Raw genomic sequence first — 25,338 nt, 5'->3', positions numbered from 1 at the left:
GAGTGCGGATTCAGAAGAATTCCAGATTCCCAGTGAAGGAAAGGAACATTCTGTAGTGGAGATTCCGATAACTTAAGAAGCCTAGATGGTGTGGACAGGAACATGAAGAGCTGACCAGAGTTGAGTGGATAGCCAATTGAACAGCACGGATGGAGTTTGAACAGGCCGCAGAAAACCACTATTGTGTTATTTGGACTTTCCCAAGTGGTATAAGGAAAACCGGCCTGGAGTGGAGAGTCAGAAGAATCCAGATTCGCAGTGAATGAATGGAACATTGTGTAGCGCAGATTCCAATGATTTGTGAAGGCTGGGTTATGTGGTCAGGAAAATGAAGAGCTGACCAGTGTTGAGAGGATAGCCAATTGAACAGCACGGCCGTGAGTTTTAACAGGCCGCTGAAAACCAGCTCTGGGTTCCTTGGAATTTCATCAGTGGTGTAAAGAAAACCTGCCGGGAGTGGAGATTCAGATGAATTCCAGATTCGCCGTGAATGAGTGGAACATTCTGTAGTGGAGATTCCAATGATTTCTGAAGACTGGATTCTGTGCACAGGAAAATGAAGTGCTGACCAGGGTTGAATTCATAGCCTATTGAACATCACCTTTGTGAGTGTGAAAAGGCCGCTGAAAACCAACATTTTCTTACTTGGACATTTACCAGTGGTGTAACGCAAGCCTGCCTGGAGTGCAGATTCAGATGAATTCCAGATTCGCAGTGAATGAGTGGAACAATCTGTAGTGGAGATTCCACTGATTTCTGAAGACTGGATTCTGTGCAAAGGAAAATGAAGTGCTGACCAGGGTTGAATTCATAGCCTATTGAACATCACAGTTGTGAGTGTGAAAAGGCCGCTGAAAACCAGCATTTTCTTACTTGGACATTTACCAGTGGTGTAACCAAAGCCTGCCTGGAGTGCAGATTCAGATGAATTTCAGATTCGGAGTGAATGAAAGGAACATTCTGTAGTGGAGATTGCAATGATTTCTGCAGTCTGGATTGTGTGAACAAGAAAATACCGAGCTGCCCAGGTTTGAGTGGCTAGCATATTGAGCAGCACTGCTGCGAGTATGAACAGGCCGCAGAATACCAGAATTGGGTTCCCTGGACATTCAAGAGTGGTGTAAGGAAAACCTGCCTGGAGTGGAGAGTCAAATGAATTCCAGATTGGCAGTGAATTAGTGAACACTCTGTCGTGGAGATTCCAATGATTTCTGAAAACAGGGTTAAGTGGACAGGAAAATAAAGAGCGGAGCAGGGTTCCCTGGATAGCCAATTGAACTGCATGGCTTCGAGTGTGAAAAAGCCGCTGAAAACCAGCATTGGGTTACTTGCACTTTGAAGAGTGTTGTAACGAAAGCCTGCCTGGAGTGCAGATTCTGATGAATTCCAGATTCGCAGTGAATGAAAGGAACATTCTCTAGTGGAGTTTCCAATGACTTCTGAAGTCTGGATAGTGTGGACAGGAAAATGAAGAGCTGACCATTTTTGAGTTGATAGCCAATTAAACAGCACGGATGCCAGTGTGAACAGGCCGCAGAAAACCACTATTGTGTAACTTGGACTCACCCACGTGATGTAATGAAAACCGGCCAGGGGTGGAGAGTCAGAAGAATTCCAGATTCGCAGTGAACGAATGGTACATTCTGTAGTTCAGATTCCAATGATTTCTGAAGGCTGGGTTTTGTGGACAGGAAAACGTAGAGAAGAACAGGGTTCTGTGGATATCCAAATTAACATCCCGTCTGGGAGTGTGAACATGTCGCTGAAAACCAGCATTGGGTTACTTGGACATTTACTAGTTGTGTAACGATAGACTGCCTGCAGTGCAGATTCAGTGAAAAAATGGCACATTCTGTAGTGGAGATGACAATGATTTCTGAATACGAGATTGTGTGAACAGGAAAATGCAGGGCTGTTCAGGTTAGAATAGAGAGCCTATTGTACTGCACGTATGCGAGTATGAAAAGGCCACTTAAAACTAGCATTGGGTTACTTGGACATTGACCAGTGGTGTAACGAAAGCCTGCCTGGAGTGCGGATTCAGAAGAATTCCAGATTCCCAGTGAAGGAAAGGAACATTCTGTAGTGGAGATTCCGATCACTTAAGAAGCCTAGATGGTGTGGACAGGAACATGAAGAGCTGACCAGAGTTGAGTGGATAGCCAATTGAACAGCACGGATGGAGTTTGAACAGGCTGCAGAAAACCACTATTGTGTTACTTGGACTTTCCCAAGTGGTATAAGGAAAACCGGCCTGGAGTGGAGAGTCAGAAGAATCCAGATTCGCAGTGAATGAATGGAACATTGTGTAGCGCAGATTCCAATGATTTGTGAAGGCTGGGTTATGTGGTCAGGAAAATGAAGAGCTGACCAGGGTTGAGAGGATAGCCAATTGAACAGCACGGCCGTGAGTTTTAACAGGCCGCTGAAAACCAGCTCTGGGTTCCTTGGAATTTCATCAGTGGTGTAAAGAAAACCTGCCGGGAGTGGAGATTCAGATGAATTCCAGATTCGCAGTGAATGAGTGGAACATTCTGTAGTGGAGATTCCAATGATTTCTGAAGACTGGATTCTGTGCACAGGAAAATGAAGTGCTGACCAGGGTTGAATTCATAGCCTATTGAACATCACATTTGTGAGTGTGAAAAGGCCGCTGAAAACCAACCTGTTCTTACTTGGACATTTACCAGTGGTGTAACGCAAGCCTGCCTGGAGTGCAGATTCAGATGAATTCCAGATTCGCAGTGAATGAGTGGAACATTCTGTAGTGGAGATTCCACTGATTTCTGAAGACTGGATTCTGTGCAAAGGAAAATGAAGTGCTGACCAGGGTTGAATTCATAGCCTATTGAACATCACAGTTGTGAGTGTGAAAAGGCCGCTGAAAACCAACATTTTCTTACTTGGACATTTACCAGTGGTGTAACGCAAGCCTGCCTGGAGTGCAGATTCAGATGAATTCCAGATTCGCAGTGAATGAGTGGAACATTCTGTAGTGGAGATTCCACTGATTTCTGAAGACTGGATTCTGTGCAAAGGAAAATGAAGTGCTGACCAGGGTTGAATTCATAGCCTATTGAACATCACAGTTGTGAGTGTGAAAAGGCCGCTGAAAACCAGCATTTTCTTACTTGGACATTTACCAGTGGTGTAACCAAAGCCTGCCTGGAGTGCAGATTCAGATGAATTTCAGATTCGGAGTGAATGAAAGGAACATTCTGTAGTGGAGATTGCAATGATTTCTGCAGTCTGGATTGTGTGAACAAGAAAATACCGAGCTGCCCAGCTTTGAGTGGATAGCATATTGAGCAGCACTGCTGCGAGTATGAACAGGCCGCAGAATACCAGAATTGGGTTCCCTGGACATTCAAGAGTGGTGTAAGGAAAACCTGCCTGGAGTGGAGAGTCAAATGAATTCCAGATTGGCAGTGAATTAGCGAACACTCTGTCGTGGAGATTCCAATGATTTCTGAAAACAGGGTTAACTGGACAGGAAAATAAAGAGCGGAGCAGGGTTCCCTGGATAGCCAATTGAACTGCATGGCTTCGAGTGTGAAAAAGCCGCTGAAAACCAGCATTGGGTTACTTGCACTTTGAAGAGTGGTGTAACGAAAGCCTGCCTGGAGTGCAGATTCTGATGAATTCCAGATTCGCAGTGAATGAAAGGAACATTCTCTAGTGGAGTTTCCAATGACTTCTGAAGTCTGGATAGTGTGGACAGGAAAATGAAGAGCTGACCATTTTTGAGTTGATAGCCAATTAAACAGGACGGATGCCAGTGTGAACAGGCCGCAGAAAAACACTATTGTGTAACTTGGACTCACCCAAGTGATGTAATGAAAACCGGCCAGGGGTGGAGAGTCAGAAGAATTCCAGATTCGCAGTGAACGAATGGTACATTCTGTAGTTCAGATTCCAATGATTTCTGAAGGCTGGGTTTTGTGGACAGGAAAACGTAGAGAAGAACAGGGTTCTGTGGATATCCAAATTAACATCCCGTCTGGGAGTGTGAACATGTCGCTGAAAACCAGCATTGGGTTACTTGGACATTTACTAGTTGTGTAACGATAGACTGCCTGCAGTGCAGATTCAGTGAAAAAATGGCACATTCTGTAGTGGAGATGACAATGATTTCTGAAGACGAGATTGTGTGAACAGGAAAATGCAGGGCTGTTCAGGTTAGAATAGAGAGCCTATTGTACTGCACGTATGCGAGTATGAAAAGGCCACTTAAAACTAGCATTGGGTTACTTGGACATTGACCAGTGGTGTAACGAAAGCCTGCCTGGAGTGCGGATTCAGAAGAATTCCAGATTCCCAGTGAAGGAAAGGAACATTCTGTAGTGGAGATTCCGATAACTTAAGAAGCCTAGATGGTGTGGACAGGAACATGAAGAGCTGACCAGAGTTGAGTGGATAGCCAATTGAACAGCACGGATGGAGTTTGAACAGGCCGCAGAAAACCACTATTGTGTTACTTGGACTTTCCCAAGTGGTATAAGGAAAACCGGCCTGGAGTGGAGAGTCAGAAGAATCCAGATTCGCAGTGAATGAATGGAACATTGTGTAGCGCAGATTCCAATGATTTGTGAAGGCTGGGTTATGTGGTCAGGAAAATGAAGAGCTGACCAGGGTTGAGAGGATAGCCAATTGAACAGCAAGGCCGTGAGTTTTAACAGGCCGCTGAAAACCAGCTCTGGGTTCCTTGGAATTTCATCAGTGGTGTAAAGAAAACCTGCCGGGAGTGGAGATTCAGATGAATTCCAGATTCGCAGTGAATGAGTGGAACATTCTGTAGTGGAGATTCCACTGATTTCTGAAGACTGGATTCTGTGCAAAGGAAAATGAAGTGCTGACCAGGGTTGAATTCATAGCCTATTGAACATCACAGTTGTGAGTGTGAAAAGGCCGCTGAAAACCAGCATTTTCTTACTTGGACATTTACCAGTGGTGTAACCAAAGCCTGCCTGGAGTGCAGATTCAGATGAATTTCAGATTCGGAGTGAATGAAAGGAACATTCTGTAGTGGAGATTGCAATGATTTCTGCAGTCTGGATTGTGTGAACAAGAAAATACCGAGCTGCCCAGGTTTGAGTGGCTAGCATATTGAGCAGCACTGCTGCGAGTATGAACAGGCCGCAGAATACCAGAATTGGGTTCCCTGGACATTCAAGAGTGGTGTAAGGAAAACCTGCCTGGAGTGGAGAGTCAAATGAATTCCAGATTGGCAGTGAATTAGTGAACACTCTGTCGTGGAGATTCCAATGATTTCTGAAAACAGGGTTAAGTGGACAGGAAAATAAAGAGCGGAGCAGGGTTCCCTGGATAGCCAATTGAACTGCATGGCTTCGAGTGTGAAAAAGCCGCTGAAAACCAGCATTGGGTTACTTGCACTTTGAAGAGTGTTGTAACGAAAGCCTGCCTGGAGTGCAGATTCTGATGAATTCCAGATTCGCAGTGAATGAAAGGAACATTCTCTAGTGGAGTTTCCAATGACTTCTGAAGTCTGGATAGTGTGGACAGGAAAATGAAGAGCTGACCATTTTTGAGTTGATAGCCAATTAAACAGCACGGATGCCAGTGTGAACAGGCCGCAGAAAACCACTATTGTGTAACTTGGACTCACCCACGTGATGTAATGAAAACCGGCCAGGGGTGGAGAGTCAGAAGAATTCCAGATTCGCAGTGAACGAATGGTACATTCTGTAGTTCAGATTCCAATGATTTCTGAAGGCTGGGTTTTGTGGACAGGAAAACGTAGAGAAGAACAGGGTTCTGTGGATATCCAAATTAACATCCCGTCTGGGAGTGTGAACATGTCGCTGAAAACCAGCATTGGGTTACTTGGACATTTACTAGTTGTGTAACGATAGACTGCCTGCAGTGCAGATTCAGTGAAAAAATGGCACATTCTGTAGTGGAGATGACAATGATTTCTGAATACGAGATTGTGTGAACAGGAAAATGCAGGGCTGTTCAGGTTAGAATAGAGAGCCTATTGTACTGCACGTATGCGAGTATGAAAAGGCCACTTAAAACTAGCATTGGGTTACTTGGACATTGACCAGTGGTGTAACGAAAGCCTGCCTGGAGTGCGGATTCAGAAGAATTCCAGATTCCCAGTGAAGGAAAGGAACATTCTGTAGTGGAGATTCCGATCACTTAAGAAGCCTAGATGGTGTGGACAGGAACATGAAGAGCTGACCAGAGTTGAGTGGATAGCCAATTGAACAGCACGGATGGAGTTTGAACAGGCCGCAGAAAACCACTATTGTGTTACTTGGACTTTCCCAAGTGGTATAAGGAAAACCGGCCTGGAGTGGAGAGTCAGAAGAATCCAGATTCGCAGTGAATGAATGGAACATTGTGTAGCGCAGATTCCAATGATTTGTGAAGGCTGGGTTATGTGGTCAGGAAAATGAAGAGCTGACCAGGGTTGAGAGGATAGCCAATTGAACAGCACGGCCGTGAGTTTTAACAGGCCGCTGAAAACCAGCTCTGGGTTCCTTGGAATTTCATCAGTGGTGTAAAGAAAACCTGCCGGGAGTGGAGATTCAGATGAATTCCAGATTCGCAGTGAATGAGTGGAACATTCTGTAGTGGAGATTCCAATGATTTCTGAAGACTGGATTCTGTGCACAGGAAAATGAAGTGCTGACCAGGGTTGAATTCATAGCCTATTGAACATCACATTTGTGAGTGTGAAAAGGCCGCTGAAAACCAACCTGTTCTTACTTGGACATTTACCAGTGGTGTAACGCAAGCCTGCCTGGAGTGCAGATTCAGATGAATTCCAGATTCGCAGTGAATGAGTGGAACATTCTGTAGTGGAGATTCCACTGATTTCTGAAGACTGGATTCTGTGCAAAGGAAAATGAAGTGCTGACCAGGGTTGAATTCATAGCCTATTGAACATCACAGTTGTGAGTGTGAAAAGGCCGCTGAAAACCAACATTTTCTTACTTGGACATTTACCAGTGGTGTAACGCAAGCCTGCCTGGAGTGCAGATTCAGATGAATTCCAGATTCGCAGTGAATGAGTGGAACATTCTGTAGTGGAGATTCCACTGATTTCTGAAGACTGGATTCTGTGCAAAGGAAAATGAAGTGCTGACCACGGTTGAATTCATAGCCTATTGAACATCACAGTTGTGAGTGTGAAAAGGCCGCTGAAAACCAGCATTTTCTTACTTGGACATTTACCAGTGGTGTAACCAAAGCCTGCCTGGAGTGCAGATTCAGATGAATTTCAGATTCGGAGTGAATGAAAGGAACATTCTGTAGTGGAGATTGCAATGATTTCTGCAGTCTGGATTGTGTGAACAAGAAAATACCGAGCTGCCCAGCTTTGAGTGGATAGCATATTGAGCAGCACTGCTGCGAGTATGAACAGGCCGCAGAATACCAGAATTGGGTTCCCTGGACATTCAAGAGTGGTGTAAGGAAAACCTGCCTGGAGTGGAGAGTCAAATGAATTCCAGATTGGCAGTGAATTAGCGAACACTCTGTCGTGGAGATTCCAATGATTTCTGAAAACAGGGTTAACTGGACAGGAAAATAAAGAGCGGAGCAGGGTTCCCTGGATAGCCAATTGAACTGCATGGCTTCGAGTGTGAAAAAGCCGCTGAAAACCAGCATTGGGTTACTTGCACTTTGAAGAGTGGTGTAACGAAAGCCTGCCTGGAGTGCAGATTCTGATGAATTCCAGATTCGCAGTGAATGAAAGGAACATTCTCTAGTGGAGTTTCCAATGACTTCTGAAGTCTGGATAGTGTGGACAGGAAAATGAAGAGCTGACCATTTTTGAGTTGATAGCCAATTAAACAGGACGGATGCCAGTGTGAACAGGCCGCAGAAAAACACTATTGTGTAACTTGGACTCACCCAAGTGATGTAATGAAAACCGGCCAGGGGTGGAGAGTCAGAAGAATTCCAGATTCGCAGTGAACGAATGGTACATTCTGTAGTTCAGATTCCAATGATTTCTGAAGGCTGGGTTTTGTGGACAGGAAAACGTAGAGAAGAACAGGGTTCTGTGGATATCCAAATTAACATCCCGTCTGGGAGTGTGAACATGTCGCTGAAAACCAGCATTGGGTTACTTGGACATTTACTAGTTGTGTAACGATAGACTGCCTGCAGTGCAGATTCAGTGAAAAAATGGCACATTCTGTAGTGGAGATGACAATGATTTCTGAAGACGAGATTGTGTGAACAGGAAAATGCAGGGCTGTTCAGGTTAGAATAGAGAGCCTATTGTACTGCACGTATGCGAGTATGAAAAGGCCACTTAAAACTAGCATTGGGTTACTTGGACATTGACCAGTGGTGTAACGAAAGCCTGCCTGGAGTGCGGATTCAGAAGAATTCCAGATTCCCAGTGAAGGAAAGGAACATTCTGTAGTGGAGATTCCGATAACTTAAGAAGCCTAGATGGTGTGGACAGGAACATGAAGAGCTGACCAGAGTTGAGTGGATAGCCAATTGAACAGCACGGATGGAGTTTGAACAGGCCGCAGAAAACCACTATTGTGTTACTTGGACTTTCCCAAGTGGTATAAGGAAAACCGGCCTGGAGTGGAGAGTCAGAAGAATCCAGATTCGCAGTGAATGAATGGAACATTGTGTAGCGCAGATTCCAATGATTTCTGAAGGCTGGGTTATGTGGTCACGAAAATGAAGAGCTGACCAGGGTTGAGAGGATAGCCAATTGAACAGCACGGCCGTGAGTTTTAACAGGCCGCTGAAAACCAGCTCTGGGTTCCTTGGAATTTCATCAGTGGTGTAAAGAAAACCTGCCGGGAGTGGAGATTCAGATGAATTCCAGATTCGCAGTGAATGAGTGGAACATTCTGTAGTGGAGATTCCAATGATTTCTGAAGACTGGATTCTGTGCACAGGAAAATGAAGTGCTGACCAGGGTTGAATTCATAGCCTATTGAACATCACATTTGTGAGTGTGAAAAGGCCGCTGAAAACCAACATTTTCTTACTTGGACATTTACCAGTGGTGTAACGCAAGCCTGCCTGGAGTGCAGATTCAGATGAATTCCAGATTCGCAGTGAATGAGTGGAACATTCTGTAGTGGAGATTCCACTGATTTCTGAAGACTGGATTCTGTGCAAAGGAAAATGAAGTGCTGACCAGGGTTGAATTCATAGCCTATTGAACATCACAGTTGTGAGTGTGAAAAGGCCGCTGAAAACCAGCATTTTCTTACTTGGACATTTACCAGTGGTGTAACCAAAGCCTGCCTGGAGTGCAGATTCAGATGAATTTCAGATTCGGAGTGAATGAAAGGAACATTCTGTAGTGGAGATTGCAATGATTTCTGCAGTCTGGATTGTGTGAACAAGAAAATACCGAGCTGCCCAGGTTTGAGTGGCTAGCATATTGAGCAGCACTGCTGCGAGTATGAACAGGCCGCAGAATACCAGAATTGGGTTCCCTGGACATTCAAGAGTGGTGTAAGGAAAACCTGCCTGGAGTGGAGAGTCAAATGAATTCCAGATTGGCAGTGAATTAGTGAACACTCTGTCGTGGAGATTCCAATGATTTCTGAAAACAGGGTTAAGTGGACAGGAAAATAAAGAGCGGAGCAGGGTTCCCTGGATAGCCAATTGAACTGCATGGCTGCGAGTGTGAAAAAGCCGCTGAAAACCAGCATTGGGTTACTTGCACTTTGAAGAGTGGTGTAACGAAAGCCTGCCTGGAGTGCAGATTCTGATGAATTCCAGATTCGCAGTGAATGAAAGGAACATTCTCTAGTGGAGTTTCCAATGACTTCTGAAGTCTGGATAGTGTGGACAGGAAAATGAAGAGCTGACCATTTTTGAGTTGATAGCCAATTAAACAGGACGGATGCCAGTGTGAACAGGCCGCAGAAAAACACTATTGTGTAACTTGGACTCACCCAAGTGATGTAATGAAAACCGGCCAGGGGTGGAGAGTCAGAAGAATTCCAGATTCGCAGTGAACGAATGGTACATTCTGTAGTTCAGATTCCAATGATTTCTGAAGGCTGGGTTTTGTGGACAGGAAAACGTAGAGAAGAACAGGGTTCTGTGGATATCCAAATTAACATCCCGTCTGGGATTGTGAACATGTCGCTGAAAACCAGCATTGGGTTACTTGGACATTTACTAGTTGTGTAACGATAGACTGCCTGCAGTGCAGATTCAGTGAAAAAATGGCACATTCTGTAGTGGAGATGACAATGATTTCTGAAGACGAGATTGTGTGAACAGGAAAATGCAGGGCTGTTCAGGTTAGAATAGAGAGCCTATTGTACTGCACGTATGCGAGTATGAAAAGGCCACTTAAAACTAGCATTGGGTTACTTGGACATTGACCAGTGGTGTAACGAAAGCCTGCCTGGAGTGCGGATTCAGAAGAATTCCAGATTCCCAGTGAAGGAAAGGAACATTCTGTAGTGGAGATTCCGATAACTTAAGAAGCCTAGATGGTGTGGACAGGAACATGAAGAGCTGACCAGAGTTGAGTGGATAGCCAATTGAACAGCACGGATGGAGTTTGAACAGGCCGCAGAAAACCACTATTGTGTTACTTGGACTTTCCCAAGTGGTATAAGGAAAACCGGCCTGGAGTGGAGAGTCAGAAGAATCCAGATTCGCAGTGAATGAATGGAACATTGTGTAGCGCAGATTCCAATGATTTGTGAAGGCTGGGTTATGTGGTCAGGAAAATGAAGAGCTGACCAGGGTTGAGAGGATAGCCAATTGAACAGCACGGCCGTGAGTTTTAACAGGCCGCTGAAAACCAGCTCTGGGTTCCTTGGAATTTCATCAGTGGTGTAAAGAAAACCAGCCTGGAGTGGAGATTCAGATGAATTCCAGATTCGCAGTGAATGAGTGGAACATTCCGTAGTGGAGATTCCAATGATTTCTGAAGACTGGATTCTGTGCACAGGAAAATGAAGTGCTGACCAGGGTTGAATTCATTGCCTATTGAACATCACAGTTGTGAGTGTGAAAAGGAAGCTGAAAACCAGCATTTTCTTACTTGGACATTTACCAGTGGTGTAACGCAAGCCTGCCTGGAGTGCAGATTCAGATGAATTCCAGATTCGCAGTGAATGAGTGGAACATTCTGTAGTGGAGATTCCACTGATTTCTGAAGACTGGATTCTGTGCAAAGGAAAATGAAGTGCTGACCAGGGTTGAATTCATAGCCTATTGAACATCACAGTTGTGAGTGTGAAAAGGCCGCTGAAAACCAGCATTTTCTTACTTGGACATTTACCAGTGGTGTAACCAAAGCCTGCCTGGAGTGCAGATTCAGATGAATTTCAGATTCGGAGTGAATGAAAGGAACATTCTGTAGTGGAGATTGCAATGATTTCTGCAGTCTGGATTGTGTGAACAAGAAAATACCGAGCTGCCCAGGTTTGAGTGGATAGCATTTTGAGCAGCACTGCTGCGAGTATGAACAGGCCGCAGAATACCAGAATTGGGTTCCCTGGACATTCAAGAGTGGTGTAAGGAAAACCTGCCTGGAGTGGAGAGTCAAATGAATTCCAGATTGGCAGTGAATTAGCGAACACTCTGTCGTGGAGATTCCAATGATTTCTGAAAACAGGGTTAACTGGACAGGAAAATAAAGAGCGGAGCAGGGTTCCCTGGATAGCCAATTGAACTGCATGGCTTCGAGTGTGAAAAAGCCGCTGAAAACCAGCATTGGGTTACTTGCACTTTGAAGAGTGGTGTAACGAAAGCCTGCCTGGAGTGCAGATTCTGATGAATTCCAGATTCGCAGTGAATGAAAGGAACATTCTCTAGTGGAGTTTCCAATGACTTCTGAAGTCTGGATAGTGTGGACAGGAAAATGAAGAGCTGACCATTGTTGAGTTGATAGCCAATTAAACAGCACGGATGCCAGTGTGAACAGGCCGCAGAAAAACACTATTGTGTAACTTGGACTCACCCAAGTGATGTAATGAAAACCGGCCAGGGGTGGAGAGTCAGAAGAATTCCAGATTCGCAGTGAACGAATGGTACATTCTGTAGTTCAGATTCCAATGATTTCTGAAGGCTGGGTTTTGTGGACAGGAAAACGTAGAGAAGAACAGGGTTCTGTGGATATCCAAATTAACATCCCGTCTGGGAGTGTGAACATGTCGCTGAAAACCAGCATTGGGTTACTTGGACATTTACTAGTTGTGTAACGATAGACTGCCTGCAGTGCAGATTCAGTGAAAAAATGGCACATTCTGTAGTGGAGATGACAATGATTTCTGAAGACGAGATTGTGTGAACAGGAAAATGCAGGGCTGTTCAGGTTAGAATAGAGAGCCTATTGTACTGCACGTATGCGAGTATGAAAAGGCCACTTAAAACTAGCATTGGGTTACTTGGACATTGACCAGTGGTGTAACGAAAGCCTGCCTGGAGTGCGGATGCAGAAGAATTCCAGATTCCCAGTGAAGGAAAGGAACATTCTGTAGTGGAGATTCCGATAACTTAAGAAGCCTAGATGGTGTGGACAGGAACATGAAGAGCTGACCAGAGTTGAGTGGATAGCCAATTGAACAGCACGGATGGAGTTTGAACAGGCCGCAGAAAACCACTATTGTGTTACTTGGACTTTCCCAAGTGGTATAAGGAAAACCGGCCTGGAGTGGAGAGTCAGAAGAATCCAGATTCGCAGTGAATGAATGGAACATTGTGTAGCGCAGATTCCAATGATTTGTGAAGGCTGGGTTATGTGGTCAGGAAAATGAAGAGCTGACCAGGGTTGAGAGGATAGCCAATTGAACAGCACGGCCGTGAGTTTTAACAGGCCGCTGAAAACCAGCTCTGGGTTCCTTGGAATTTCATCAGTGGCGTAAAGAAAACCTGCCGGGAGTGGAGATTCAGATGAATTCCAGATTCGCAGTGAATGAGTGGAACATTCTGTAGTGGAGATTCCAATGATTTCTGAAGACTGGATTCTGTGCACAGGAAAATGAAGTGCTGACCAGGGTTGAATTCATAGCCTATTGAACATCACATTTGTGAGTGTGAAAAGGCCGCTGAAAACCAACATTTTCTTACTTGGACATTTACCAGTGGTGTAACGCAAGCCTGCCTGGAGTGCAGATTCAGATGAATTCCAGATTCGCAGTGAATGAGTGGAACATTCTGTAGTGGAGATTCCACTGATTTCTGAAGACTGGATTCTGTGCAAAGGAAAATGAAGTGCTGACCAGGGTTGAATTCATAGCCTATTGAACGTCACAGTTGTGAGTGTGAAAAGGCCGCTGAAAACCAGCATTTTCTTACTTGGACATTTACCAGTGGTGTAACCAAAGCCTGCCTGGAGTGCAGATTCAGATGAATTTCAGATTCGGAGTGAATGAAAGGAACATTCTGTAGTGGAGATTGCAATGATTTCTGCAGTCTGGATTGTGTGAACAAGAAAATACCGAGCTGCCCAGGTTTGAGTGGCTAGCATATTGAGCAGCACTGCTGCGAGTATGAACAGGCCGCAGAATACCAGAATTGGGTTCCCTGGACATTCAAGAGTGGTGTAAGGAAAACCTGCCTGGAGTGGAAGGTCAAATGAATTCCAGATTGGCAGTGAATGAGTGAACACTCTGTCGTGGAGATTCCAATGATTTCTGAAAACAGGGTTAAGTGGACAGGAAAATAAAGAGCGGAGCAGGGTTCCCTGGATAGCCCATTGAACTGCATGGCATCGAGTGTGAAAAAGCCGCTGAAAAACAGCATTGGGTTACTTGCACTTTGAAGAGTGTTGTAACGAAAGCCTGCCTGGAGTGCAGATTCTGATGAATTCCAGATTCGCAGTGAATGAAAGGAACATTCTCTAGTGGAGTTTCCAATGACTTCTGAAGTCTGGATAGTGTGGACAGGAAAATGAAGAGCTGACCATTTTTGAGTTGATAGCCAATTAAACAGCACGGATGCCAGTGTGAACAGGCCGCAGAAAACCACTATTGTGTAACTTGGACTCACCCACGTGATGTAATGAAAACCGGCCAGGGGTGGAGAGTCAGAAGAATTCCAGATTCGCAGTGAACGAATGGTACATTCTGTAGTTCAGATTCCAATGATTTCTGAAGGCTGGGTTTTGTGGACAGGAAAACGTAGAGAAGAACAGGGTTCTGTGGATATCCAAATTAACATCCCATCTGGGAGTGTGAACATGTCGCTGAAAACCAGCATTGGGTTACTTGGACATTTACTAGTTGTGTAACGATAGACTGCCTGCAGTGCAGATTCAGTGAAAAAATGGCACATTCTGTAGTGGAGATGACAATGATTTCTGAAGACGAGATTGTGTGAACAGGAAAATGCAGGGCTGTTCAGGTTAGAATAGAGAGCCTATTGTACTGCACGTATGCGAGTATGAAAAGGCCACTTAAAACTAGCATTGGGTTACTTGGACATTTACCAGTGGTGTAACGAAAGCCTGCCTGGAGTGCGGATTCAGAAGAATTCCAGATTCCCAGTGAAGGAAAGGAACATTCTGTAGTGGGGATTCCGATAACTTAAGAAGCCTAGATGGTGTGGACAGGAAAATGAAGAGCTGACCAGAGTTGAGTGGATAGCCAATTGACCAGCACGGATGGAGTTTGAACAGGCCGCAGAAAACCACTATTGTGTTACTTGGACTCACCCAAGTGATGTAATGAAAACCGGCCAGGGGTGGAGAGTCAGAAGAATCCAGATTCGCAGTGAATGAATGGAACATTGTGTAGCGCAGATTCCAATGATTTCTGAAGGCTGGGTTATGTGGTCAGGAAAATGAAGAGCTGACCAGGGTTGAGAGGATAGCCAATTGAACAGCACGGCCGTGAGTTTTAACAGGCCGCTGAAAACCAGCTCTGGGTTCCTTGGAATTTCATCAGTGGTGTAAAGAAAACCTGCCGGGAGTGGAGATTCAGATGAATTCCAGATTCGCAGTGAATGAGTGGAACATTCTGTAGTGGAGATTCCACTGATTTCTGAAGACTGGATTCTGTGCAAAGGAAAATGAAGTGCTGACCAGGGTTGAATTCATAGCCTATTGAACATCACAGTTGTGAGTGTGAAAAGGCCGCTGAAAACCAGCATTTTCTTACTTGGACATTTACCAGTGGTGTAACCAAAGCCTGCCTGGAGTGCAGATTCAGATGAATTTCAGATTCGGAGTGAATGAAAGGAACATTCTGTAGTGGAGATTGCAATGATTTCTGCAGTCTGGATTGTGTGAACAAGAAAATACCGAGCTGCCCAGGTTTGAGTGGATAGCATATTGAGCAGCACTGCTGCGAGTATGAACAGGCCGCAGAATACCAGAATTGGGTTCCCTGGACATTCAAGAGTGGTGTAAGGAAAACCTGCCTGGAGTGGAGAGTCAAATGAATTCCAGATTGGCAGTGAATTAGTGAACACTCTGTCGTGGAGATTCCAATGATTTCTGAAAACAGGGTTAAGTGGACAGGAAAATAAAGAGCGGAGCAGGGTTCCCTGGATAGCCAATTGAAGTGCATGGCTTCGAGTGTGAAAAAGCCGCTGAAAACCAGCATTGGGTTACTTGCACTTTGAAGAGTGGTGTAACGAAAGCCTGCCTGGAGTGCAGATTCTGATGAATTCCAGATTCGCAGTGAATGAAAGGAACATTCTCTAGTGGAGTTTCCAATGACTTCTGTAGTCTGGATAGTGTGGACAGGAAAATGAAGAGCTGACCATTTTTGAGCTGATAGCCAATTAAACAGCACGGATGCCAGTGTGAACAGGCCGCAGAAAAACACTATTGTGTAACTTGGACTCACCCAAGTGATGTAATGAAAACCGGCCAGGGGTGGAGAGTCAGAAGAATCCAGATTCGCAGTGAATGAATGGAACATTGTGTAGCGCAGATTCCAATGATTTCTGAAGGCTGGGTTATGTGGTCAGGAAAATGAAGAGCTGACCAGGGTTGAGAGGATAGCCAATTGAACAGCACGGCCGTGAGTTTTAACAGGCCGCTGAAAACCAGCTCTGGGTTCCTTGGAATTTCATCAGTGGTGTAAAGAAAACCTGCCGGGAGTGGAGATTCAGATGAATTCCAGATTCGCAGTGAATGAGTGGAACATTCTGTAGTGGAGATTCCACTGATTTCTGAAGACTGGATTCTGTGCAAAGGAAAATGAAGTGCTGACCAGGGTTGAATTCATAGCCTATTGAACATCACAGTTGTGAGTGTGAAAAGGCCGCTGAAAACCAGCATTTTCTTACTTGGACATTTACCAGTGGTGTAACCAAAGCCTGCCTGGAGTGCAGATTCAGATGAATTTCAGATTCGGAGTGAATGAAAGGAACATTCTGTAGTGGAGATTGCAATGATTCTGCAGTCTGGATTGTGTGAACAAGAAAATACCGAGCTGCCCAGGTTTGAGTGGATAGCATATTGAGCAGCAGTGCTGCGAGTATGAACAGGCCGCAGAATACCAGAATTGGGTTCCCTGGACATTCAAGAGTGGTGTAAGGAAAACCTGCCTGGAGTGGAGAGTCAAATGAATTCCAGATTGGCAGTGAATTAGTGAACACTCTGTCGTGGAGATTCCAATGATTTCTGAAAACAGGGTTAAGTGGACAGGAAAATAAAGAGCGGAGCAGGGTTCCCTGGATAGCCAATTGAAGTGCATGGCTTCGAGTGTGAAAAAGCCGCTGAAAACCAGCATTGGGTTACTTGCACTTTGAAGAGTGGTGTAACGAAAGCCTGCCTGGAGTGCAGATTCTGATGAATTCCAGATTCGCAGTGAATGAAAGGAACATTCTCTAGTGGAGTTTCCAATGACTTCTGAAGTCTGGATAGTGTGGACAGGAAAATGAAGAGCTGACCATTTTTGAGTTGATAGCCAATTAAACAGCACGGATGCCAGTGTGAACAGGCCGCAGAAAAACACTATTGTGTAACTTGGACTCACCCAAGTGATGTAGTGTAAACCGGCCAGGGGTGAAGAGTCAGAAGAATTCCAGATTCGGAGTGAACGAATGGTACATTCTGTAGTTCAGATTCCAATGATTTCTGAAGGCTGGGTTTTGTGGACAGGAAAACGTAGAGAAGAACAGGGTTCTGAGGATATCCAAATTAACATCCCGTCTGGGAGTGTGAACATGTCGCTGAAAACCAGCATTGGGTTACTTGGACATTTACTAGTTGTGTAACGATAGACTGCCTGCAGTGCAGATTCAGTGAAAAAATGGCACATTCTGTAGTGGAGATGACAATGATTTCTGAAGACGAGATTGTGTGAACAGGAAAATGCAGGGCTGTTCAGGTTAGGATAGAGAGCCTATTGTACTGCACGTATGCGAGTATGAAAAGGCCACTTAAAACTAGCATTGGGTTACTTGGACATTGACCAGTGGTGTAACGAAAGCCTGCCTGGAGTGCGGATTCAGAAGAATTCCAGATTCCCAGTGAAGGAAAGGAACATTCTGTAGTGGAGATTCCGATAACTTAAGAAGCCTAGATGGTGTGGACAGGAACATGAAGAGCTGACCAGAGTTGAGTGGATAGCCAATTGAACAGCACGGATGGAGTTTGAACAGGCCGCAGAAAACCACTATTGTGTTACTTGGACTTTCCCAAGTGGTATAACGAAAACCGGCCTGGAGTGGAGAGTCAGAAGAATCCAGATTCGCAGTGAATGAATGGAACATTGTGTAGCGCAGATTCCAATGATTTCTGAAGGCTGGGTTATGTGGTCAGGAAAATGAAGAGCTGACCAGGGTTGAGAGGATAGCCAATTGAACAGCACGGCCGTGAGTTTTAACAGGCCGCTGAAAACCAGCTCTGGGTTCCTTGGAATTTCATCAGTGGTGTAAAGAAAACCTGCCGTGAGTGGAGATTCACATGAATTCCAGATTCGCAGTGAATGAGTGGAACATTCTGTAGTGGAGATTCCAATGATTTCTGAAGACTGGATTCTGTGCACAGGAAAATGAAGTGCTGACCAGGGTTGAATTCATAGCCTATTGAACATCACAGTTGTGAGTGTGAAAAGGCCGCTGAAAACCAGCATTTTCTTACTTGGACATTTACCAGTGGTGTAACCAAAGCCTGCCTGGAGTGCAGATTCAGATGAATTTTAGATTCGGAGTGAATGAAAGGAACATTCTGTAGTGGAGATTGCAATGATTTCTGCAGTCTGGATTGTGTGAACAAGAAAATACCGAGCTGCCCAGGTTTGAGTGGCTAGCATATTGAGCAGCACTGCTGCGAGTATGAACAGGCCGCAGAATACCAGAATTGGGTTCCCTGGACATTCAAGAGTGGTGTAAAGAAAACCTGCCTGGAGTGGAGAGTCAAATGAATTCCAGATTGGCAGTGAATTAGTGAACACTCTGTCGTGGAGATTCCAATGATTTCTGAAAACAGGGTTAAGTGGACAGGAAAATAAAGAGCGGAGCAGGGTTCCCTGGATAGCCAATTGAACTGCATGGCTTCGAGTGTGAAAAAGCCGCTGAAAACCAGCATTGGGTTACTTGCACTGTGAAGAGTGGTGTAACGAAAGCCTGCCTGGAGTGCAGATTCTGATGAATTCCAGATTCGCAGTGAATGAAAGGAACATTCTCTAGTGGAGTTTCCAATGACTTCTGAAGTCTGGATAGTGTGGACAGGAAAATGAAGAGCTGACCATTTTTGAGTTGATAGCCAATTAAACAGCACGGATGCCAGTGTGAACAGGCCGCAGAAAAACACTATTGTGTAACTTGGACTCACCCAAGTGATGTAATGAAAACCGGCCAGGGGTGGAGAGTCAGAAGAATTCCAGATTCGCAGTGAACGAATGGTACATTCTGTAGTTCAGATTCCAATGATTTCTGAAGGCTGGGTTTTGTGGACAGGAAAACGTAGAGAAGAACAGGGTTCTGTGGATATCCAAATTAACATCCCGTCTGGGAGTGTGAACATGTCGCTGAAAACCAGCATTGGGTTACTTGGACATTTACTAGTTGTGTAACGATAGACTGCCTGCAGTGCAGATTCAGTGTAAAAATGGCACATTCTGTAGTGGAGATGACAATGATTTCTGAAGACGAGATTGTGTGAACAGGAAAATGCAGGGCTGTTCAGGTTAGAATAGAGAGCCTATTGTACTGCACGTATGCGAGTATGAAAAGGCCACTTAAAACTAGCATTGGGTTACTTGGACATTGACCAGTGGTGTAACGAAAGCCTGCCTGGAGTGCGGATTCAGAAGAATTCCAGATTCCCAGTGAAGGAAAGGAACATTCTGTAGTGGAGATTCCGATAACTTAAGAAGCCTAGATGGTGTGGACAGGAACATGAAGAGCTGACCAGAGTTGAGTGGATAGCCAATTGAACAGCACGGATGGAGTTTGAACAGGCCGCAGAAAACCACTATTGTGTTACTTGGACTTTCCCAAGTGGTATAAGGAAAACCGGCCTGGAGTGGAGAGTCAGAAGAATCCAGATTCGCAGTGTATGAATGGAACATTGTGTAGCGCAGATTCCAATGATTTCTGAAGGCTGGGTTATGTGGTCAGGAAAATGAAGAGCTGACCAGGGTTGAGAGGATAGCCAATTGAACAGCACGGCCGTGAGTTTTAACAGGCCGCTGAAAACCAGCTCTGGGTTCCTTGGAATTTCATCAGTGGTGTAAAGAAAACCTGCCGGGAGTGGAGATTCACATGAATTCCAGATTCGCAGTGAATGAGTGGAACATTCTGTAGTGGAGATTCCAATGATTTCTGAAGACTGGATTCTGTGCACAGGAAAATGAAGTGCTGACCAGGGTTGAATTCATAGCCTATTGAACATCACAGTTGTGAGTGTGAAAAGGCCGCTGAAAACCAACATTTTCTTACTTGGACATTTACCAGTGGTGTAACGCAAGCCTGCCTGGAGTGCAGATTCAGATGAATTCCAGATTCGCAGTGAATGAGTGGAACATTCTGTAGTGGAGATTCCACTGATTTCTGAAGACTGGATTCTGTGCACAGGAAAATGAAGTGCTGACCAGGGTTGAATTCATAGCCTATTGAACATCACAGTTGTGAGTGTGAAAAGGCCGCTGAAAACCAGCATTTTCTTACTTGGACATTTACCAGTGGTGTAACCAAAGCCTGCCTGGAGTGCAGATTCAGATGAATTTCAGATTCGGAGTGAATGAAAGGAACATTCTGTAGTGGAGATTGCAATGATTTCTGCAGTCTGGATTGTGTGAACAAGAAAATACCGAGCTGCCCAGGTTTGAGTGGATAGCATATTGAGCAGCACTGCTGCGAGTATGAACAGGCCGCAGAATACCAGAATTGGGTTCCCTGGACATTCAAGAGTGGTGTAAGGAAAACCTGCCTGGAGTGGAGAGTCAAATGAATTCCAGATTGGCAGTGAATTAGTGAACACTCTGTCGTGGAGATTCCAATGATTTCTGAAAACAGGGTTAAGTGGACAGGAAAATAAAGAGCGGAGCAGGGTTCCCTGGATAGCCAATTGAAGTGCATGGCTTCGAGTGTGAAAAAGCCGCTGAAAACCAGCATTGGGTTACTTGCACTTTGAAGAGTGGTGTAATGAAAGCCTGCCTGGAGTGCAGATACTGATGAATTCCAGATTCGCAGTGAATGAAAGGAACATTCTCTAGTGGAGTTTCCAATGACTTCTGTAGTCTGGATAGTGTGGACAGGAAAATGAAGAGCTGACCATTTTTGAGCTTATAGCCAATTAAACAGCACGGATGCCAGTGTGAACAGGCCGCAGAAAAACACTATTGTGTAACTTGGACTCACCCAAGTGATGTAATGAAAACCGGCCAGGGGTGGAGAGTCAGAAGAATTCCAGATTCGCAGTGAACGAATGGTACATTCTGTAGTTCAGATTCCAATGATTTCGGAATGCTGGGTTTTGTGGACAGGAAAACGTAGAGAAGAACTGGGTTCTGTGGATATCCAATTTAACATCCCGTCTGGGAGTGTGAACATGTCGCTGAAAACCAGCATTGGGTTACTTGGACATTTAATAGTTGTGTAATGATAGACTGCCAGCAGTGCAGATTCAGTGAAAAAATGGCACATTCTGTAGTGGAGATGACAATGATTTCTGAAGAGGAGATTGTGTGAACAGGAAAATGCAGGGCTGTTCAGGTTAGAATAGAGAGCCTATTGTACTGCACGTATGCGAGTATGAAAAGGCCACTTAAAACTAGCATTGGGTTACTTGGACATTGACCAGTGGTGTAACGAAAGCCTGCCTGGAGTGCGGATTCAGAAGAATTCCAGATTCCCAGTGAAGGAAAGGAACATTCTGTAGTGGAGATTCCGATAACTTAAGAAGCCTAGATGGTGTGGACAGGAACATGAAGAGCTGACCAGAGTTGAGTGGATAGCCAATTGAACAGCACGGATGGAGTTTGAACAGGCCGCAGAAAACCACTATTGTGTTACTTGGACTTTCCCAAGTGGTATAACGAAAACCGGCCTGGAGTGGAGAGTCAGAAGAATCCAGATTCGCAGTGAATGAATGGAACATTGTGTAGCGCAGATTCCAATGATTTCTGAAGGCTGGGTTATGTGGTCAGGAAAATGAAGAGCTGACCAGGGTTGAGAGGATAGCCAATTGAACAGCACGGCCGTGAGTTTTAACAGGCCGCTGAAAACCAGCTCTGGGTTCCTTGGAATTTCATCAGTGGTGTAAAGAAAACCTGCCGGGAGTGGAGATTCAGATGAATTCCAGATTCGCAGTGAATGAGTGGAACATTCTGTAGTGGAGATTCCACTGATTTCTGAAGACTGGATTCTGTGCAAAGGAAAATGAAGTGCTGACCAGGGTTGAATTCATAGCCTATTGAACATCACAGTTGTGAGTGTGAAAAGGCCGCTGAAAACCAGCATTTTCTTACTTGGACATTTACCAGTGGTGTAACCAAAGCCTGCCTGGAGTGCAGATTAAGATGAATTTCAGATTCGGAGTGAATGAAAGGAACATTCTGTAGTGGAGATTGCAATGATTTCTGCAGTCTGGATTGTGTGAACAAGAAAATACCGAGCTGCCCAGGTTTGAGTGGATAGCATATTGAGCAGCACTGCTGCGAGTATGAACAGGCCGCAGAATACCAGAATTGGGTTCCCTGGACATTCAAGAGTGGTGTAAGGAAAACCTGCCTGGAGTGGAGAGTCAAATGAATTCCAGATTGGCAGTGAATTAGTGAACACTCTGTCGTGGAGATTCCAATGATTTCTGAAAACAGGGTTAAGTGGACAGGAAAATAAAGAGCGGAGCAGGGTTCCCTGGATAGCCAATTGAACTGCATGGCTTCGAGTGTGAAAAAGCCGCTGAAAACCAGCATTGGGTTACTTGCACTTTGAAGAGTGGTGTAACGAAAGCCTGCCTGGAGTGCAGATTCTGATGAATTCCAGATTCGCAGTGAATGAAAGGAACATTCTCTAGTGGAGTTTCCAATGACTTCTGAAGTCTGGATAGTGTGGACAGGAAAATGAAGAGCTGACCATTTTTGAGTTGATAGCCAATTAAACAGGACGGATGCCAGTGTGAACAGGCCGCAGAAAAACACTATTGTGTAACTTGGACACACCCAAGTGATGTAATGAAAATCGGCCAGGGGTGGAGAGTCAGAAGAATTCCAGATTCGCAGTGAACGAATGGTACATTCTGTAGTTCAGATTCCAATGATTTCTGATGGCTGGGTTTTGTGGACAGGAAAACGTAGAGAAGAACAGGGTTCTGTGGATATCCAAATTAACATCCCGTCTGGGAGTGTGAACATGTCGCTGAAAACCAGCATTGGGTTACTTGGACATTTACTAGTTGTGTAACGATAGACTGCCTGCAGTGCAGATTCAGTGAAAAAATGGCACATTCTGTAGTGGAGATGACAATAATTTCTGAAGACGAGATTGTGTGAACAGGAAAATGCAGGGCTGTTCAGGTTAGAATAGAGAGCCTATTGTACTGCACGTATGCGAGTATGAAAAGGCCACTTAAAACTAGCATTGGGTTACTTGGACATTGACCAGTGGTGTAACGAAAGCCTGCCTGGAGTGCGGATTCAGAAGAATTCCAGATTCCCAGTGAAGGAAAGGAACATTCTGTAGTGGGGATTCCGATATCTTAAGAAGCCTAGATGGTGTGGACAGGAAAATGAAGAGCTGACCAGAGTTGAGTGGATAGCCAATTGAACAGCACGGATGGAGTTTGAACAGGCAGCAGAAAACCACTATTGTGTTACTTGGACTTTCCCAAGTGGTATAACGAAAACCGGCCTGGAGTGGAGAGTCAGAAGAATCCAGATTCGCAGTGAATGAATGGAACATTGTGTAGCGCAGATTAAAATGATTTCTGAAGGCTGGGTTATGTGGTCAGGAAAATGAAGAGCTGACCAGGGTAGAGAGGATAGCCAATTGAACAGCAAGGCCGTGAGTTTTAACAGGCCGCTGAAAACCAGCTCTTGGTTACTTGGAATTTCATCAGTGGTGTAAAGAAAACCTGCCGGGAGTGGAGATTCACATGAATTCCAGATTCGCAGTGAATTAGTGGAACATTCCGGAGTTGAGATTCCAATGATTTCTGAAGACTGGATTCTGTGCACAGGAAAATGAAGTGCTGACCAGGGTTGAATTCATAGCCTATTGAACATCACAGTTGTGAGTGTGAAAAGGACGCTGAAAACCAACCTGTTCTTACTTGGACATTTATCAGTGGTGTAACGCAAGCCTGCCTGGAGTGCAGATTCAGATGAATTCCAGATTCGCAGTGAATGAGTGGAACATTCTGTAGTGGAGATTCCACTGATTTCTGAAGACTGGATTCTGTGCAAAGGAAAATGAAGTGCTGACCAGGGTTGAATTCATAGCCTATTGAACATCACAGTTGTGAGTGTGAAAAGGCCGCTGAAAACCAGCATTTTCTTACTTGGACATTTACCAGTGGTGTAACCAAAGCCTGCCTGGAGTGCAGATTCAGATGAATTTCAGATTCGGAGTGAATGAAAGGAACATTCTGTAGTGGAGATTGCAATGATTTCTGCAGTCTGGATTGTGTGAACAAGAAAATACCGAGCTGCCCAGGTTTGAGTGGATAGCATATTGAGCAGCACTGCTGCGAGTATGAACAGGCCGCAGAATACCAGAATTGGGTTCCCTGGACATTCAAGAGTGGTGTAAGGAAAACCTGCCTGGAGTGGAGAGTCAAATGAATTCCAGATTGGCAGTGAATTAGTGAACACTCTGTCGTGGAGATTCCAATGATTTCTGAAAACAGGGTTAAGTGGACAGGAAAATAAAGAGCGGAGCAGGGTTCCCTGGATAGCCAATTGAAGTGCATGGCTTCGAGTGTGAAAAAGCCGCTGAAAACCAGCATTGGGTTACTTGCACTTTGAAGAGTGGTGTAACGAAAGCCTGCCTGGAGTGCAGATTCTGATGAATTCCAGATTCGCAGTGAATGAAAGGAACATTCTCTAGTGGAGTTTCCAATGACTTCTGTAGTCTGGATAGTGTGGACAGGAAAATGAAGAGCTGACCATTTTTGAGCTGATAGCCAATTAAACAGCACGGATGCCAGTGTGAACAGGCCGCAGAAAAACACTATTGTGTAACTTGGACTCACCCAAGTGATGTAATGAAAACCGGCCAGGGGTGGAGAGTCAGAAGAATCCAGATTCGCAGTGAATGAATGGAACATTGTGTAGCGCAGATTCCAATGATTTCTGAAGGCTGGGTTATGTGGTCAGGAAAATGAAGAGCTGACCAGGGTTGAGAGGATAGCCAATTGAACAGCACGGCCGTGAGTTTTAACAGGCCGCTGAAAACCAGCTCTGGGTTCCTTGGAATTTCATCAGTGGTGTAAAGAAAACCTGCCGGGAGTGGAGATTCAGATGAATTCCAGATTCGCAGTGAATGAGTGGAACATTCTGTAGTGGAGATTCCACTGATTTCTGAAGACTGGATTCTGTGCAAAGGAAAATGAAGTGCTGACCAGGGTTGAATTCATAGCCTATTGAACATCACAGTTGTGAGTGTGAAAAGGCCGCTGAAAACCAGCATTTTCTTACTTGGACATTTACCAGTGGTGTAACCAAAGCCTGCCTGGAGTGCAGATTCAGATGAATTTCAGATTCGGAGTGAATGAAAGGAACATTCTGTAGTGGAGATTGCAATGATTCTGCAGTCTGGATTGTGTGAACAAGAAAATACCGAGCTGCCCAGGTTTGAGTGGATAGCATATTGAGCAGCAGTGCTGCGAGTATGAACAGGCCGCAGAATACCAGAATTGGGTTCCCTGGACATTCAAGAGTGGTGTAAGGAAAACCTGCCTGGAGTGGAGAGTCAAATGAATTCCAGATTGGCAGTGAATTAGTGAACACTCTG

This window comes from Sorex fumeus, unplaced genomic scaffold, assembly GCF_029834395.1.
Source record: "Sorex fumeus unplaced genomic scaffold, SorFum_2.1 ptg000019l, whole genome shotgun sequence".
NCBI lineage: Eukaryota > Metazoa > Chordata > Mammalia > Eulipotyphla > Soricidae > Sorex > Sorex fumeus.
This window is presented reverse-complemented; position numbering follows the sequence as displayed.